The following is a 19,885-nucleotide window of genomic DNA, read 5'->3' on the forward strand; positions in this document are numbered from 1 at the left end:
TAGAGCGACAGAGACAGTTAGAGAGACAGAGAATGTATGACCATATTAGAGACACCATATTTCACTCAGATTGCACAGATCCACAAAGAATTTGAAAACAAATCAAATTTGGATAAACTCCCATATCTACTGGGTGAAATTCCACAGTGTTCAATCACAGCAGCAAGATTTGTGACCCGTTACCTCAAGAAAAGGGCAACCAGTGAAGAACAAACACCATTGTAAATACAACCCATATTTATGCTTATTTATTTTCCCTTGTGTTCTTTAACTATTTGCACATCGTTACAACACTGCATATAGACATAATATGACATTTTAAATGTCTTTATTCTTTTGGAACTGTTTTATATATTTATTTATTTTCACTTTTGTTTATTATCTATTTGACTTTCTTTGGCATATGTTTCCATGGTCTGGGAGTCTTTAGGGGCCTTTTAAACTCCAAGTGGGCTGTCATGTGCTTTTTACTGAGGAGTGGCTTCCGTCTGGCCTCTCTACCATAAAGGCCTGATTGGTGGAGTGCTGCTGAGATGGTTGTCCTTCTGGAAGGTTCTCCCATCCCCACAGAGGAGCTCTGTCAGAGTGACCATCGGGTTCTTGGTCACCTCCCTGACCAAGGCCCTTCTTACCAAATGTTCAGTTTGTCCATGCAGCCAGCTCTAGGAAGAGTCTTGGTGGTTCCAAACTTCTTCCATTTAAGAATGATGGAGGCCACTGTGTTCTTTGGGGACCTTCAATGCCGCAGAAATGTTTTGGTACCCTTCCCCAGATCTGTGCCTCGACTCAATCCTGTCTCGGAGCTCTACGGACAATTCCTTCAACTTCATGGCTTGGTTTTTGCTCTGACATGCACTGTCAACTGTGGGACCTTATATAGACAGGTGTGTGTCTTTCCAAATCATGTCCAATCATTAGAATTTACCACAGGTGGACTCCAATCAAGTTGTAGAAACATCTCAAGGATGATCAATGGAAACAGGATGCACCTGAGCTCAATGTCAGGTCTCATAGCAACGCGTCTGATTACTTATGTATATAAGATATTTCTGTTTTTTATTTTTAATATATTTGCAACATTTTCTAAAATGGGGTATTGTGATGTCATTATGGGGTATTGTGATGTCATTATGGGCTGTCGTGATGTCATTATGGGGTACTGTGATGTCGTGATGACATTATGGGGTATTGTGATGTCATTATGGGGTATTGTGATGTCATTATGGGGTATTGTGGTGTCATTATGAGGTGTTGTGATGTCATTATGGGATGTCGTGATGTCATTATGGGTTATTGTGATGTCATTATGGATTATTGTGATGACATTATGGGGTATTGTGATGTCATTATGGGGTATTGGGATGTCATTATGGGGTATTGTGATGTCATTATGGAGTATTGTGATGACATTATGGAGTATTGTGATGTCATTATGGGGTATTGTGATGTCATTATGGGGTATTGTGATGTCATTATGGAGTATTGTGATGACATTATGGGGTATTGTGATGTCATTATGGGGTATTGTGATGACATTATGGGGTATTGTGATGTCATTATGGGGTATTGTAATGTCATTATCATGATGTATTAATAATAATTAATAATTACTTTTTGAGATTTTAAAACAGGCGCCTTCCCAACAAAACAAGGCCAACGTTGTCACGTTCTGACCTTAGTTCCTTTGTGATGTCATTATGGGGTATTGTGATCTCATTATCATGATGTGTTAATATACTGTTGTCATGTTCTGACCTTAGTTCCTTTGTGATGTCATTATGGGGTATTGTGATGTCATTATCATGATGTATTAATATACTGTTGTCATGTTCTGACCTTAGTTATTTTATTATGTCTTTGTGTTAGTATGGTCAGGGCGTGAGTTGGGGTGGGCAGTCTATGTTCTTTTTTCTATGATTTGGTATGTCTGTGTTTGGCCTGATATGGTTCTCAATCAGAGGCAGCTGTCAATCGTTGTCCCTGATTGAGAACCAAACTTAGGCAGCCTGTTTTTCACCCTTGAGTTGTGGGTTGATTATTTGTTTTCTGTTGAGTGTTTGTATTCTGCTCCAGACAGAACTGGTTCTGTTCACGTTGTTGTTTTTGTTCAGTGTTCTATGACTTTATTAAACATCTGGACACTTTGGTTCTCACCTTCTTCCACCGCCCACAGCCGTCACAAACGTGCCTTCAGTTAAGGAGCGCCAACCACGACTGATGGTTTGTGTGGTGGTTCAGTGACGGTAGTTTGGTTTGTAATTGTTCTCTCGTTAATGAATCACAGCAGGGAGCCACTCTGACATCTATTGATCTGGCCTGGAGCCTTATTCCTCATCCCTAAATGACACAGATCACCAGAGCCCAGTCCAGAATGGCACCCTATTCCCTATATTCCGCACTACTTTTGACCAGGGCCCTATGGAGAATAGGGTTCCATAAATAGGGACTAGGGGGCCATTTGGGTAAGCAGTCAGATCTGACTGGTTAAGGGGGTAATGGAGGATGAAGAAGCAATGACTAGTGTGTCAGGCCTGGGTAGGATCCGGCCGGCTGGGCCTCTCTCTTTCCCCCAAGTATCCCCCACCTTCCCCCGGCCCCCCTACCTTCCCCCGGCCCCCCTACATTCCCCCGGCCCCTCTACCCTTACCCAGCCCCCCTACCTTCTCCCTGCCCCCTACCTTCTCCCGGCCCCCCTACCTTCCCCCGGCCCCCCTACCTTCCCCCTGCCCCCTACCTTTCCCCTGCCCCTCAACCTTCCCCCTGCCCCTCAACCTTCCCCCTGCCCCTCTACCTTCCCCCTGCCCCTCTACCTTCCCCCAGCCCCTCTACCTTCCCCCAGCCCCCCTACATTACCCCAGCCCCCCTACCTTCTCCCAGCCCCTCTACCTTCAACCTGCCCTTCTACCTTAGTACATCTTTAGTGTTTCCCTGGTAAAGGTTTAGACTGCCCTTAGAGCATGGTGGCAGGACAGGGTTCACTCCTCTGCTCTGATGACCTTTTCTGTTAAATACTTAATCACTGACAACTGCTTCCATTAATTTAACATTTCCCACCAACTGCCTGGACCTACTGCTACCTCTCACACACACACACACACACACACACACACACACACACACACACACACACACACACACACAGAGAGAGAGAAAGATGATTACACAGCAACAGCAGTATGGTTTGGTCATGATGCCTGGACCACCTGTAGGTTTCATCTATTGATTACTAACAACCCTGACAGTGAGCTGAGGTCCATGGAGACAGGAGGAGTATGGAGAGACATTAAAGCTTTATGGCTAGGGAAGAGAGAGAGAGGCAGAGAGGAGAGAAAGAGAGAGAAAGAGAGAGAGAGAGAGAGACAGACAGAGAGGAGAGAAAGAGAGGGAGAGGGAGAGAGAGAGAGGGAGAGAGAGAGAGAGGCAGAGAGGAGAGAAAGAGAGGGAGAGGGAGAGAGAGAGGGAAAGAGATAGAGAGAGAGAGGGAGAGAGAGAGAGAGAGAGAGAGAGGGGGAGAGAGAGAGGGAGGAGAGAGAGAGGGAGGAGAGAGAGAGGGAGAGAGAGAGGGAGGAGAGAGAGAGAAAGAGAGAGAGAGAGAGAGAGAGAGAGAGAGAGACAGAGGGAAATAAAGACAGAGAAAGAGACAGAGTAGAGGGAGGAGAGAGAGAGAAATAAAGAGAGAGAAAGAGAAAGAGAAAGAGAGAGAGTGAAAGAGGAAGATTTGTGGGATAAGTAGATGACCAAAGGGAAGGATAGATAAGTAGATGACCAAAGGGAAGGATAGATAGTAGATGACCAAAGGGAAGGATAGATAAGTAGATGACCAAAGGGAAGGATAGATAAGTAGATGACCAAAGGGAAGGATAGATCAGTAGATGACCAAAGGGAAGGATAGATAAGTAGATGACCAAAGGGAAGGATAGATAAGTAGATGACCAAAGGGAAGGATAGATAAGTAGATGACCAAAGGGAAGGATAGATAAGTAGATGACCAAAGGGAAGGATAGATAAGTAGATGACCAAAGGGAAGGATAGATAAGTAGATGACCAAAGGGAAGGATAGATAAGTAGATGACCAAAGGGAAGGATAGATAAGTAGATGACCAAAGGGAAGGATAGATAAGTAGATGACCAAAGGGAAGGATAGATAGTAGATGACCAAAGGGAAGGATAGATAAGTAGATGACCAAAGGGAAGGATAGATAAGTAGATGACCAAAGGGAAGGATAGATAGTAGATGACCAAAGGGAAGGATGGATAAGTAGATGACCAAAGGGAAGGATAGATAGTAGATGACCAAAGGGAAGGATGGATAAGTAGATGACCAAAGGGAAGGATGGATAAGTAGATGACCAAAGGGAAGGATAGATAGTAGATGACCAAAGGGAAGGATGGATAAGTAGATGACCAAAGGGAAGGATGGATCAGTAGATGACCAAAGGGAAGGATAGATAAGTAGATGACCAAAGGGAAGGATAGATAAGTAGATGACCAAAGGGAAGGATAGATAAGTAGATGACCAAAGGGAAGGATAGATAAGTAGATGACCAAAGGGAAGGATAGATAGTAGATGACCAAAGGGAAGGATGGATAAGTAGATGACCAAAGGGAAGGATGGATAGTAGATGACCAAAGGGAAGGATGGATAAGTAGATGACCAAAGGGAAGGATGGATAAGTAGATGACCAAAGGGAAGGATGGATAGTAGATGACCAAAGGGAAGGATGGATAAGTAGATGACCAAAGGGAAGGATGGATAAGTAGATGACCAAAGGGAAGGATAGATAGTAGATGACCAAAGGGAAGGATGGATAAGTAGATGACCAAAGGGAAGGATGGATAAGTAGATGACCAAAGGGAAGGATGGATAGTAGATGACCAAAGGGAAGGATAGATAAGTAGATGACCAAAGGGAAGGATAGATAGTAGATGACCAAAGGGAAGGATGGATAAGTAGATGACCAAAGGGAAGGATGGATAAGTAGATGACCAAAGGGAAGGATGGATAAGTAGATGACCAAAGGGAAGGATAGATAAGTAGATGACCAAAGGGAAGGATAGATCAGTAGATGACCAAAGGGAAGGATAGATAGTAGATGACCAAAGGGAAGGATAGATAAGTAGATGACCAAAGGGAAGGATAGATAGTAGATGACCAAAGGGAAGGATAGATAAGTAGATGACCAAAGGGAAGGATGGATAAGTAGATGACCAAAGGGAAGGATAGATAAGTAGATGACCAAAGGGAAGGATAGATAAGTAGATGACCAAAGGGAAGGATAGATCAGTAGATGACCAAAGGGAAGGATAGATAAGTAGATGACCAAAGGGAAGGATAGATAAGTAGATGACCAAAGGGAAGGATAGATCAGTAGATGACCAAAGGGAAGGATAGATAGTAGATGACCAAAGGGAAGGATAGATAAGTAGATGACCAAAGGGAAGGATAGATAAGTAGATGACCAAAGGGAAGGATAGATCAGTAGATGACCAAAGGGAAGGATAGATAGTAGATGACCAAAGGGAAGGATAGATAGTAGATGACCAAAGGGAAGGATAGATAAGTAGATGACCAAAGGGAAGGATAGATAAGTAGATGACCAAAGGGAAGGATAGATCAGTAGATGACCAAAGGGAAGGATAGATAAGTAGATGACCAAAGGGAAGGATAGATAAGTAGATGACCAAAGGGAAGGATAGATCAGTAGATGACCAAAGGGAAGGATAGATAGTAGATGACCAAAAGGAAGGATAGATAAGTAGATGACCAAAGGGAAGGATAGATCAGTAGATGACCAAAGGGAAGGATAGATCAGTAGATGACCAAAGGGAAGGATAGATAGTAGATGACCAAAGGGAAGGATAGATAAGTAGATGACCAAAGGGAAGGATAGATAAGTAGATGACCAAAGGGAAGGATAGATAGTAGATGACCAAAGGGAAGGATAGATAAGTAGATGACCAAAGGGAAGGATAGATAGTAGATGACCAAAGGGAAGGATAGATAGTAGATGACCAAAGGGAAGGATAGATAAGTAGATGACCAAAGGGAAGGATAGATCAGTAGATGACCAAAGGGAAGGATAGATAAGTAGATGACCAAAGGGAAGGATGGATAAGTAGATGACCAAAGGGAAGGATAGATAGTAGATGACCAAAGGGAAGGATAGATAGTAGATGACCAAAGGGAAGGATAGATAAGTAGATGACCAAAGGGAAGGATAGATAAGTAGATGACCAAAGGGAAGGATAGATAGTAGATGACCAAAAGGAAGGATAGATAGTAGATGACCAAAGGGAAGGATAGATCAGTAGATGACCAAAGGGAAGGATAGATAAGTAGATGACCAAAGGGAAGGATAGATCAGTAGATGACCAAAGGGAAGGATAGATAGTAGATGACCAAAGGGAAGGATAGATAGTAGATGACCAAAAGGAAGGATAGATAGTAGATGACCAAAGGGAAGGATAGATCAGTAGATTACCAAAGGGAAGGATAGATAAGTAGATGACCAAAAGGAAGGATAGATCAGTAGATGACCAAAAGGAAGGATAGATAAGTAGATGACCAAAGGGAAGGATGGATAAGTAGATGACCAAAGGGAAGGATAGATAGTAGATGACCAAAGGGAAGGATAGATAAGTAGATGACCAAAGGGAAGGATAGATCAGTAGATGACCAAAGGGAAGGATAGATAGTAGATGACCAAAGGGAAGGATAGATAGTAGATGACCAAAGGGAAGGATAGATAAGTAGATGACCAAAGGGAAGGATAGATAGTAGATGACCAAAGGGAAGGATAGATAAGTAGATGACCAAAGGGAAGGATAGATAGTAGATGACCAAAGGGAAGGATAGATAAGTAGATGACCAAAGGGAAGGATAGATAGTAGATGACCAAAAGGAAGGATAGATAAGTAGATGACCAAAAGGAAGGATAGATCAGTAGATGACCAAAAGGAAGGATAGATCAGTAGATGACCAAAGGGAAGGATAGATAGTAGATGACCAAAGGGAAGGATAGATCAGTAGATGACCAAAAGGAAGGATAGATAGTAGATGACCAAAGGGAAGGATAGATAGTAGATGACCAAAGGGAAGGATAGATAGTAGATGACCAAAAGGAAGGATAGGGATCAATGCTGAAAGGTAGAAAGGCACAGACATCAATTCGTTTTTTATTTTTATTTATTTTTACATATAATTCTGGATAATAATTTGCTTTGACAATTTATTTCAATCAATGCATAAAGTAAATTCTGGAAAATTTTGCTGAGAAACCTCCATCTCAAAACCGCTTTTCAAATGTACATACACATTGTGTATAGACTTATTTTTCTACTGTTATTATTGACTGTATGTTTGTTTTAATCCATGTGTAACTCTGTGTTGTTGTATCTGTCAAACTGCTTTGCTTTATCTTGGCCAGGTCACAGTTGTAAATGAGAACTTGTTCTCAACTTGCCTACCTGGTTAAATAAAGGTGAAATAAATAAATATATATTTGACCAGTCACTGTGTTATTCAGTCTTGCAGCAGTAAGCAGAGCTACACAGGGAGGATGTGAGGTCATAAATCTACACAGGGAGGATATGAGGTCATAAATCTACACAGGGAGGATATGAGGTCATAAAGCTACACAGGGAGGATATGAGGTCATAAAGCTACACAGGGAAAATATGAGGTCATAAAGCTACACAGGGAGGATGTGAGGTCATAAATCCATGTTTTATTGGAGCTGCTCCTGATTATGAGGATGTAAGTCAGGGAAGACTGAGACACACACAGGAAGGCTGTCACTTGAGGGGCACCTCCTCCTCCTCCTAATCTTCCTCTCCTCTCCTCCTCCTCCTCTCCTCCTTCTCCTCCTCCTCTTCTCCTCCTCCTCTCCTCTCCTCCTCCTCTCCTCTCCTCTCCTCTCCTCCTCCTCTCCTCCTCCTCCTCTCCTCTCCTCCTCCTCTCCTCCTCCTCTCCTCCTCCTCTCTTCTCCTCCTCCTCTCCTCCTCCTCCTCCTCCTAATCTTCCTCTCCTCTCCTCTCCTCCTCCTCTCCTCCTCCTCTCCTCTCCTCCTCCTCTTCTCCTCCTCTCCTCCTCCTCTCCTCCTTCTCCTCCTCCTCTTCTCCTCCTCCTCTCCTCTCCTCCTCCTCTTCTCCTCTCCTTGATGCTACCTTGTTTTTTTTATTTATTCTTCTCTATCAGCAGGTCCATCAGCAGGGTCAGTGGTGGTGATGGAGGCAGCAGGTCCATCAGCAGGGTCAGTGGTGGTGATGGAGGCAGCAGGTCCATCAGCATGGTCAGTGGTGACGATGGAGGCAGCGGGTCCATCAGCAGGGTCAGTGGTGGTGATGGAGGCAGGAGGTCCATCAGCAGGGTCAGTGGTGGTGATGGAGGCAGCAGGTCCATCAGCAGGGTCAGTGGTGGTGATGGAGGCAGCAGGTCCATCAGCAGGTTCAGTGTTGGTGATGGAGGCAGCAGGTCCATCAGCAGGGTCAGTGGTGGTGATGGAGGCAGGAGGTCCATCAGCAGGGTCAGTGGTGACGATGGAGGTGGAGGCAGCAGTGAGGTGTGGTTTCATTACATGGCCTACAGACTGTCTCAGCCTCATCCCCAGCCCAGGCACACCAACCAACCAACCAGGCTGTCAGCCAGGCAGGCAGCCAGGCTGGGGGAAGCTTTGCTCCAAGGCCCCAGGACCAGATGAGTCCCCTCTGCAGTAGTGTAGAGTATCCCCTCCACCTAGCCTCTCCTCTCCTCCCTCCATCTCTCCACGGAGCCCCCTGGGACCAGAGGGGGATTATTATGGTAATAGTATCACCTTGCTACCCTTCACACACACACACACACACACGCACACACTCCTCTTCTAGGTTACCACAGCTGGGGAGGGCAGTCGTTACAAGTATTGTGGCAGGGAACGAGGGATGGAGGGAAGGAAGGAAGGGAGGGAGGAAGGAAGGAAGGAAGGAAGGAAGGGAGGGAGGGAGGGAGGAAGGAAGGAAGGAAGGAAGGGAGGGAGGGAGGGAGGAAGGAAGGAAGGAAGGAAGGAAGGAAGGAAGGAAGGAAGGAAGGAAGGAAGGAAGGAAGGAAGGAAGGAAGGAAGGAAGGAAGGAAGGAAGGAAGGAAGGAAGGAAGGAAGGAAGGAAGGAAGGAAGGAAGGAAGGGGAGGGAGGGACAGAAGGGAGGGAGGGAAGGAAGGAAGGAAGGAAGGAAGGAAGGCAGGAAGGAAGGGAAGGAAGGGAAGGAAAGGAAAGGAGGGAGTAGAGGGAGGATGAGTGTGACATACATAGATCACATTAAAACATGATTAAAATGTGTGTGTGGGACCAGGGATAAAATGCTAAACTTGTTATGAACACCTTATATCAAGTCCCGTCAGAACGGCAGACATAAATCTCTATTTCTCCTCTCGTTTATTTGTATTTTTATTAACGGCGTCTCGTATTACACTGGTCATATCTCAGGAAGGGCCTGTGGCGCATTGTGCATAAATAGGACTTGAAAATGACTTTCCATCTCTGATGTCTCATATTCACGGCCGGTCCATAATCGTAGCAGGGACACGTTCATGTCATGGACATCTGGTGGAATGCAACAGGGTAACTAGGAAGTAAACAGCAAGGTTTTCACTCCGGACTTCCTGTGTCGTTGTCTGGCTCTAACGGGTCACTTTTACCAAACACAAACCATCCACTCGAAGCAGGTTTCATGAACACAGAATAAACCTAATCCACAACTACAAAAAAAAAACACAGCATTTCTTTTTAGTCCCGGGGCTAGGTATGATCTGGTATAATCTGGTATGATCTGGTATAATCTGGTATAATCTGGTATAATCTGGTATGATCTGGTATAATCTGGTATGATCTGGTATAATCTGGTATGATCTGGTATAATCTGGTATGATCTGGTATGATCTGGTATGATCTGGTATGATCTGGTATGATCTGGTATAATCTGGTATGATCTGGTATAATCTGGTATGATCTGGTATGATCTGGTATAATCTGGTATGATCTGGTATGATCTGGTATAATCTGGTATGATCTGGTATGATCTGGTATAATCTGGTATGATCTGGTATGATCTGGTATGATCTGGTATGATCTGGTATGATCTGGTATAATCTGGTATAATCTGGTATGATCTGGTATAATCTGGTATAATCTGGTATAATCTGGTATGATCTGGTATAATCTGGTATTATCTGGTATAATCTGGTATAATCTGGTATAATCTGGTATAATCTGGTATGATCTGGTATGATCTGGTATAATCTGGTATAATCTGGTATGATCTGGTATAATCTGGTATGATCTGGTATAATCTGGTATGATCTGGTATAATCTGGTATGATCTGGTATGATCTGGTATGATCTGGTATAATATGGTATAATCTGGTATAATCTGGTATAATCTGGTATGATCTGGTATAATCTGGTATGATCTGGTATAATCTGGTATAATCTGGTATTATCTGGTATAATCTGGTATGATCTGGTATAATCTGGTATTATCTGGTATAATCTGGTATAATCTGGTATAATCTGGTATAATCTGGTATGATCTGGTATGATCTGGTATAATCTGGTATGATCTGGTATGATCTGGTATAATCTGGTATGATCTGGTATAATCTGGTATTATCTGGTATAATCTGGTATAATCTGGTATAATCTGGTATGATCTGGTATAATCTGGTATAATCTGGTATAATCTGGTATGATCTGGTATAATCTGGTATGATCTGGTATAATCTGGTATGATCTGTGTCTGGGAAACCAGCCCCTTTGTTCTCCAACAGTTCAACAGACACGACGAATCTGCCAGAGACACAAAACAATAAAACAAGTCTGTCAGGTGACAGATTATTATCCCAGTCTCATCCTGTTGAGCCCTTTGGGAGGAAATGACCTGCGAAAGACTGGGCCAACATACATTACATACAACATACATACAACATACATACATTACATACACCATACATACAACATACAACAATTACATACAACATTCATACAACATACATACAACATACATACAACATACAACAATTACATACAACATTCATACAACATACATACATTACATACAACATACATACAACATACAACAATTACATACAACATACATACAACATACAACAATTACATACAACATACATACATTAAATACAACATTCATACAACATACATACAACATACATACAACATTCATACAACATACATACAACATGTATACAACATACAACATTCATACAATTACATACAACATTCATACAACATACAACAATTACATACAACATTCATACAACATACATACAACATGTATACAACATACAACATACATACAACATACATACATTAAATACAACATACATACAACATACAGTGCCTTGCGAAAGTATTCGGCCCCCTTGAACTTTGCGACCTTTTGCCACATTTCAGGCTTCAAACATAAAGATATAAAACTGTATTTTTTTGTGAAGAATCAACAACAAGTGGGACACAGTCATGAAGTGGAAGGACATTTATTGGATATTTCAAACTTTTTTAACAAATCAAAAACTGAAATATTGGGCCTGCAAAATGATTCAGCCCCTTTACTTTCAGTGCAGCAAACTCTCTCCAGAAGTTCAGTGAGGATCTCTGAATGATCCAATGTTGACCTAAATGACTAATGATGATAAATACAATCCACCTGTGTGTAATCAAGTCTCCGTATAAATGCACCTGCACTGTGAATGTCTCAGAGGTCCGTTAAAAGCGCAGAGAGCATCATGAAGAACAAGGAACACACCAGGCAGGTCCGAGATACTACTGTGAAGAAGTTTAAAGCCAGATTTGGATACAAAAAGATTTCCCAAGCTTTAAACATCCCAAGGAGCACTGTGCAAGCGATAATATTGAAATGGAAGGAGTATCAGACCACTGCAAATCTACCAAGACCTGGCCGTCCCTCTAAACTTTCAGCTCATACAAGGAGAAGACTGATCAGAGATGCAGCCAAGAGGCCCATGATCACTCTGGATGAACTGCAGAAATCTACAGCTGAGGCGGGAGACTCTGTCCATAGGACAACAATCAGTCGTATATTGCACAAATCTGGCCTTTATGGAAGAGTGGCAAGAAGAAAGCCATTTCTTAAAGATATCCATAAAAAGTGTCGTTTAAAGTTTGCCACAAGCCACCTGGGAGACACACCAAACATGTGGAAGAAGGTGCTCTGGTCAGATGAAACCAAAATTGAACTTTTTGTTAACAATGCAAAACGTTATGTTTGGCGTAAAAGCAACACAGCTGAACACACCATCCCCACTGTCAAACATGGTGGTGGCAGCATCATGGGTTGGGCCTGCTTTTCTTCAGCAGGGACAGGGAAGATGGTTAAAATTGATGGGAAGATGGATGGAGCCAAATACAGGACCATTCTGAAAGAAAACCTGATGGAGTCTGCAAAAGACCTGACTGGGACGGAGATTTGTCTTCCAACAAGACAATGATCCAAAACATAAAGCAAAATCTACAATGGAATGGTTAAAAAATAAACATATCCAGGTGTTAGAATGGCCAAGTCAAAGTCCAGACCTGAATCCAATCGACAATCTGTGGAAAGAACTGAAAACTGCTGTTCACAAATGCTCTCCATCCAACCTCACTGAGCTCGAGCTGTTTTGCAAGGAGGAATGGGAAAAAAATTCAGTCTCTCGATGTGCAAAACTGATAGAGACATACCCCAAGCGACTTACAGCTGTAATCGCAGCAAAAGGTGGCGCTACAAAGTATTAACTTAAGGGGGCTGAATAATTTTGCACGCCCAATTTTTCAGTTTTTGATTTGTTAAAAAAGTTTGAAATATCCAATAAATGTCGTTCCACTTCATGATTGTGTCCCACTTGTTGTTGATTCTTCACAAAAAAATACAGTTTTATATCTTTATGTTTGAAGCCTGAAATGTGGCAAAAGGTTGCAAAGTTCAAGGGGGCTCAATAATTTCGCAAGGCACTGTACATACAACATACCTACAACATACATACAACAGACATACAACATACATACATTACATACAACATACATACAACATACATACAACATACATACATTACATACAACATACATACAACATACATACAACATACATACATGCATACATACATACATACATACATACATACATACATACAAACAACATACAACAATTACATACAACATTCATACAACATACATACAACATACATACATTAAATACAACATACATACAACATACATACAACATACATACATACATACATACAACATACATGCATACATACATACATGCATACATACATTCATGTATGTTATACGGTCAAAACAACACAAACTGATCTGGGACCAGGCTATATAATCATATGGTCAAAACAACACAAACTGATCTGGGACCAGGCTACATAATCATATGGTCAAAACAACACAAACTGATCTGGGACCAGGCTACATAATCATATGGTCAAAACAACACAAACTGATCTGGGACCAGGCTATATAATCATATGGTCAAAACAACACAAACTGATCTGGGACCAGGCTACATAATCATATGGTCAAAACAACACAAACTGATCTGGGACCAGGCTACATAATCATATGGTCAAAACAACACAAACTGATCTGGGACCAGGCTACATAATCATATGGTCAAAACAACACAAACTGATCTGGGACCAGGCTACATAATCATATGGTCAAAACAACACAAACTGATCTGGGACCAGGCTACATAATCATATGGTCAAAACAACACAAACTGATCTGGGACCAGGCTACGTAATCATATGGTCAAAACAACACAAACTGATCTGGGACCAGGCTACATAATTATATGTCCATTGATCAATGTCCTGCCACAGCTCCTGCCTCTCTAATACCTTTAACAGACACTAAGTGATTGTATCGAGACCTCCCACCCTCCTCCCTTGTTATCAGATTAGACCAATGACAGCAGAGTGAATCACTCACTGCCCAATAGACTCACTCCTATCCATCTGTCACACTAGCCACTGCTTCCTTGTGTTGGTGAGGAGGGAAACAGGCTGGGATCCAGCGTGGTCTGTTACTTTATAACTGAACTTACGAAGAACATTGTCGGTCAAGTATCTTGTTGTATCATATTAAGCTCTATTGAATAATCACTTTTAGGAGGAGCAAACCAGAGAGAGGACATTCCTTAATCTGCTTTATAACTGAATCTCTCTCTCTCTCTCTCTCTCTCTCTCCCTCCCTCCCTCCCCCCCTCTCTCTCTCTCTCTCTCTCTCTTCCTCCCTCTCTCTCTCTCTCCCTTTCTCTCCCTCTCTCTCTCTCTCTCTCTCTCTCCCTCTCCCCCCCCCTCTCTCTCTCTCCCTCTCTCCCCCCTCTCTCTCTCTCCCCCCCCCCCCTCTCCCTCTCTCAGAGTATTTTTAGATGACATAAAGATATCCATTACTTAGACGGTTTTTCATCCTATTTCCAGCAGCGTCCTTCCCGGATGGCCGTCCGCCCGGTGGTCCTAAAGAGAAGGGTTCCAGCGAGGTTATTGATGGAGGATCTACGGGGAGCATCCCAAACGGCACCCTAGTCCCTACATAGTGCACTGGCTTTGGCCAAAAGCCCTATCAAAAAGCAGTGCACTATATGGGGAATATAGGGTGGCAACCTAAAAACAGTGATGACACGCGGGGGTGATGGGTTAGTGAATATTAGAAGATGAACTATTAAAAATGCATATGACTTCATTAATTATTGGGCTAAGGGCGGGGCTATATGTGGAGACAGCTTGTGTCAGTCTCTTCTTCGTTTTGGCTTTATAGAGGGCAGCTGAGGGAGAGAGGAGGGAGAGGGAAGATGGGGAGGAGGAGGGAGGAGAGGAGGGGAAGGGGAGGAGGGAGGGAGGAGAGGAGGGGAGAGGGGAGGAGGGCGGGAGGAGAGGAGAGGAGGGGAGGAGGCTTTTTGTTTTGACTTTAAGAGGCAGCTGGGGAGAGAGGGAGGAGAGGAGGGGAAGAGGGCTTTTTGTTTTGACTTTATAGAGGGCAGCTGAGGGAGAGAGGGAGGAGAGGAGGGAGGGAGGGGAAGAGGGCTTTTTGTTTTGACTTTATTGAGGGCAGCTGAGGAGAGAGGGAGGAGAGGAGGGGAAGAGGGCTTTTTTTTTTGACTTTATAGAGGCAGCTGAGGAGAGAAGGAGAGGAGGGAAGAGGGCTTCTGTTTGACTTTATAGAGGGCAGCTGAGGGAGAGAGGGAGGAGAGGGAGGGAGGGAGGGAAGAGGAGGCTTTTGTTTTGTACTTTATGAGGCAGCTGAGAGAGGAGGAGAGAGGAGGGGAAGAGGGCTTTTTGTTTTGACTTTTAGAGGGCAGCTGAGGGAGAGAGGGAGGAGAAGAGGAGGGAAGAGGGCTTTTGTTTTGACTTTATAGAGGCAGCGTGAGAGAAAGATGAAGGGAGAGGAGGGGGAAGAGGGCTTTTTGTTTTGACTTTATAGAGGGCAGCTGAGAGAGAGGGGAGGAGAGGAGGAAGAGGGTTTGTTTAGTTTGACTTTATAGAGTGCAGCTGAGAGAGAGAGGAAGGAGAGGAGGGGAAGAGGGGAGGAGGGAAGGAGGAGAGGGAGGGGAAGAGGGGAGGAGGGCGGGAGGAGAGGAGAGGAGAGGGAAGAGGGCTTTTGTTTTGTCTTTATAGAGGGCAGCTGAAGGAGAGAGGAAGGAGAGGAGGGGAAGAGGCTTTTGTTTTGACTTTATTGAGGGCAGCTGAGGGAGAAGGGAACGAGAGGAGGGGAAGAGGGGAGAGGGAAGGAGGGGAAGAGCTTTTTGTTTTGACTTTATAGAGGACAGCGAGGGAGAGAGGGAGGGAGAGGAGGGGCTCGTTCAAAGTGCTGCAGTGATGTAGTCTCTCTCTGTAACTTGATCTACTGATAGTTCTCCTTGAAGAGTCAACTAGACTCCTCCCCCTGTGTGAGGGCTGGGGGAGATTAGCATCTTAGCATGATGCTAACTCCTATGATCAACTAGACTCCTCCCCTGTGTGAGGGCTGGGGAGGTTAGCATCTTAGCATGATGCTAACTCCTATGATCAACTAGACTCCTCTCCCTGTGTGAGGGCTGGGGGAGGTTAGCATCTAGCATGATGCTAACTCCTATGATCAACTAGACTCCTCTCCCTGTGTGAGGGCTAGGGGAGGTTAGCATCTTAGCATGATGCTAACTCCTATGATCACCTAGACTCCTCTCCCTGTGTGAGGGCTAGGGGAGGTTAGCATCTTAGCATGATGCTAACTCCTATGATCAACTAGACTCCTCCCCCTGTGTGAGGGCTGGGGGAGGTTAGCATCTTAGCATGATGCTAACTCCTATGATCAACTAGACTCCTCTCCCTGTGTGAGGGCTGGGGGAGGTTAGCATCTTAGCATGATGCTAACTCCTATGATCAACTAGACTCCTCTCCCTGTGTGAGGGCTAGGGGAGGTTAGCATCTTAGCATGATGCTAACTCCTATGATCAACTAGACTCCTCTCCCTGTGTGAGGGCTAGGGAGGTTAGCATCTTAGCATGATGCTAACTCCTATGATCAACTAGACTCCTCTCCCTGTGTGAGGGCTAGGGGAGGTTAGCATCTTAGCATGATGCTAACTCCTATGATCAACTAGACTCCTCTCCCTGTGTGAGGGCTAGGGGAGGTTAGCATCTTAGCATGATGCTAACTCCTATGATCAACTAGACTCCTCTCCCTGTGTGAGGGCTAGGGGAGGTTAGCATCTTAGCATGATGCTAACTCCTATGATCAACTAGACTCCTCTCCCTGTGTGAGGGCTGGGGGACATTAGCATCTTAGCATGATGCTAACTCCTATGCTCAACTAGACTCCTCCCCCTGTGTGAGGGCTAGGGGAGGTTAGCATCTTAGCATGATGCTAACTCCTATGATCAACTAGACTCCTCCCCCTGTGTGAGGGCTGGGGGAGGTTAGCATCTTAGCATGATGCTAACTCCTATGCTGCAACATTAGGCTTCTACGACGTTGGTGTATCTCTTTTTAAACGGCTACAGTCGACAGCAAGGTGTGTGTTGGTTAAAACACAACCAGTACACTAATGATAAAACATTAGTCTGTGTACACACACACACACACACACACACACACACACACACACACACACACCGTGCTGTTGGGGCCTTATTAATTATTTGTGATCACTAGACTTCACATTGTGCTGCCGGGGGCCTGACTGGTCAGAGATGATGGCCACTTCCTGTTTGGATCGTTTTTATCTCCCCGGCTCTATTAGTGCCGTATTACCCCTCTAAGTATCCCTCTCTCCCTCTCTCTTCCTCTCTCTCCCTCTCTCTCTTCCTCTCTCTCCCCCCCCCCCCCCCCCCCCCGTCTCCCGTACACAAGGACCAAAAGTGCAGGCACATCATTTATTGATAAGACAAAAAAAAGAAAGTAATGAAATTATCAATGTTCTTGAATTAATTATGAACATGATTAAGAAAACTAAAATCCTCCAGGAGCCAGCCAGGCTCTCATTACCAATTTAGTCCCAGGGATGTGGCTTTCATTCAGGACAGAAAGAGAGGAGAGGAGAGGAGAAACATCCAGGAAGCTAGACCCCACTGCAGAATGATCCTTCTCCCTGTCTCCGTGTGTGTTGGTCTCCTTTCCTGGGCCGTGCAGGTCCCCTTCCCTGGGCTGTGCTGGCTGTCTGCCTGGCTGTCTGCCTGGCTGGCTGTCTGTCTCTGGCTGTATCTACACAGTAGTGTCTCTGTTTCTACCAGACTTTAATGTAACGTCTGCTGATGGCACTGTGGCCTTTGACCAGAGAGAGGACCTGTCGTACTCCTGAAACAGCCTCTAAAAGGTAAGAGAAACAGTCCTGTGTGTGCGTGTGTGTGTGTGTGTGTGGAAGCTGAACGGCTTCTAGTTGAGGATCACTCTGCTTGTAGAATGGCTAATGTTGTCGTAGGACCTGTTGTCCTGGTAACGGAATGGCTTCTTTCTGGGAGTTTTTTACTTAAATTGTTGTTGTAACTTTGACAATTTAGTTTAGCATGATCTAGAATGTAACATTTTCTAGACTTATTTCTAAATAATTGTTTGTCTTATTTTTATTTAAAGTTAAATTTATGATTGGATTGTAATGGTAATAAATGGGACTGATTTGGTTTCAGAAAAGAAAAATGGCTTTCTGTTTATTCTGTTAATTGTATTAAAATATATATATATTAAATGAATTGTATAAAATATAGTAATGTCTTTCTGTTTATTCTGTTTATTTTATTAAATATATATATATTAAATGAATTGTATAAAATATAGTAATGGCTTTCTGTTTATTCTGTTTATTTTAATAAAATATATATATATTAAATGAATTGTATAAAATATAGTAATGGTTCCGTCTTGAAGATAGAAATGTAAGAAGTATTATTCTCCATTTGGCTCAGTCGACCCTCTGGTTATAACGCCAGACTGATTGACAGGGTTGTCATTTCCATGGTGACTACAGGCGCTTTAGAATGCAAGGCAACTGACCAATGGGGTTTATGACAGCTACTGCTGCAGACTCACAAGACAATTCCAACTCTCTGCTCTGATTGGATAAATCACTGATCTATTGTGGAAAATGTAAACACAAGTCAGAACTCTGCTACTTAGGCCAGTGTCAGAAATGACTCTCTTCAGTACCAGCCTTTGATAAAAAATGTTTGTATATATATTTTTTTTAAATGTTAGTATATTATATTTAAAAAAATGTTAGTATATTATTTGTTATTTTTTTTAAATATATATATATTTTTAAATGTTAGTATATTATCTGGGGTTTTCTCCAAAATTCCACAAATGACCCAGAAATGAATAAAGTAAATGTCTGAGTTAAAATACAGAATTGAATTACAGTGTAGAGACACGACAGTTGTAACTGGTGAGGTCAGCTTCGAGAACAGTACATGATAAATAAACCGTGTAAAATATAGATAGATCAAAAAATATATTGTAATTTGTAAAGATTCAGTTTGAAATATTATTTTGTTTTATAACTTTATTTTCCGAAATAGTGACTTTTTATTTAACATTTTTAATGTACTTTATTACACACAAAATTCCTTTGAAGGGAAGCATGAGTTGAGAATGTGTATAACAAAGCAGAGTGACATGGGAGACAGTCTAGAGGAGACCGTCTAGAGGAGACAGTCTAGAGGAGGCAATACTGTCTATTGGGAGGTACGGTCAATCACATGGGAGCCAGTCTAGAGGAGACAGTCTAGAGGAGACAGTCTAGAGGAGACAGTCTAGAGGAGACAGTCTAGAGGAGGCAGTCTAGAGGAGACAGTCTAGAGGAGGCAGTCGAGAGGAGACAGTCGAGAGGAGGCAGTCGAGAGGACACCGTCTAGAGAAGACAGTCTAGAGGAGTCAGTCCAGAGGAGACAGTCTAGAGGAGACAGTCGAGAGGAGACAGTCTAGAGGAGGCAGTCGAGAGGAGGCAGTCGAGAGGAGACAATACTGTCTATTGGGAGGTACGGTCAGTCACATGGGAGACAGTCTAGAGGAGACAGTCGAGAGGACACCGTCTAGAGGAGGCAGTCTAGAGGAGGCAGTCTATAGGAGACAGTCTAGAGGAGGCAGTCTAGAGGAGACAGTCTAGAGGAGGCAATACTGTCTATTGGGAGGTACGGTCAATCACATGGGAGCCAGTCTAGAGGAGAGAGTCTAGAGGAGAGAGTCTAGAGGAGGCAGTCTATAGGAGACAGTCTAGAGGAGACAGTCTAGAGGAGACAGTCTAGAGGAGGCAGTCTAGAGGAGACAGTCGAGAGGAGGCAGTCGAGAGGAGACAGTCGAGAGGAGGCAGTCGAGAGGACACCGTCTAGAGGAGAGAGTCTAGAGGAGACAGTC

The sequence above is a fragment of the Oncorhynchus mykiss genome, chromosome 18, assembly GCF_057628025.1.
Source record: "Oncorhynchus mykiss isolate SJ-2025 chromosome 18, ASM5762802v1, whole genome shotgun sequence".
Lineage (NCBI taxonomy): Eukaryota > Metazoa > Chordata > Actinopteri > Salmoniformes > Salmonidae > Oncorhynchus > Oncorhynchus mykiss.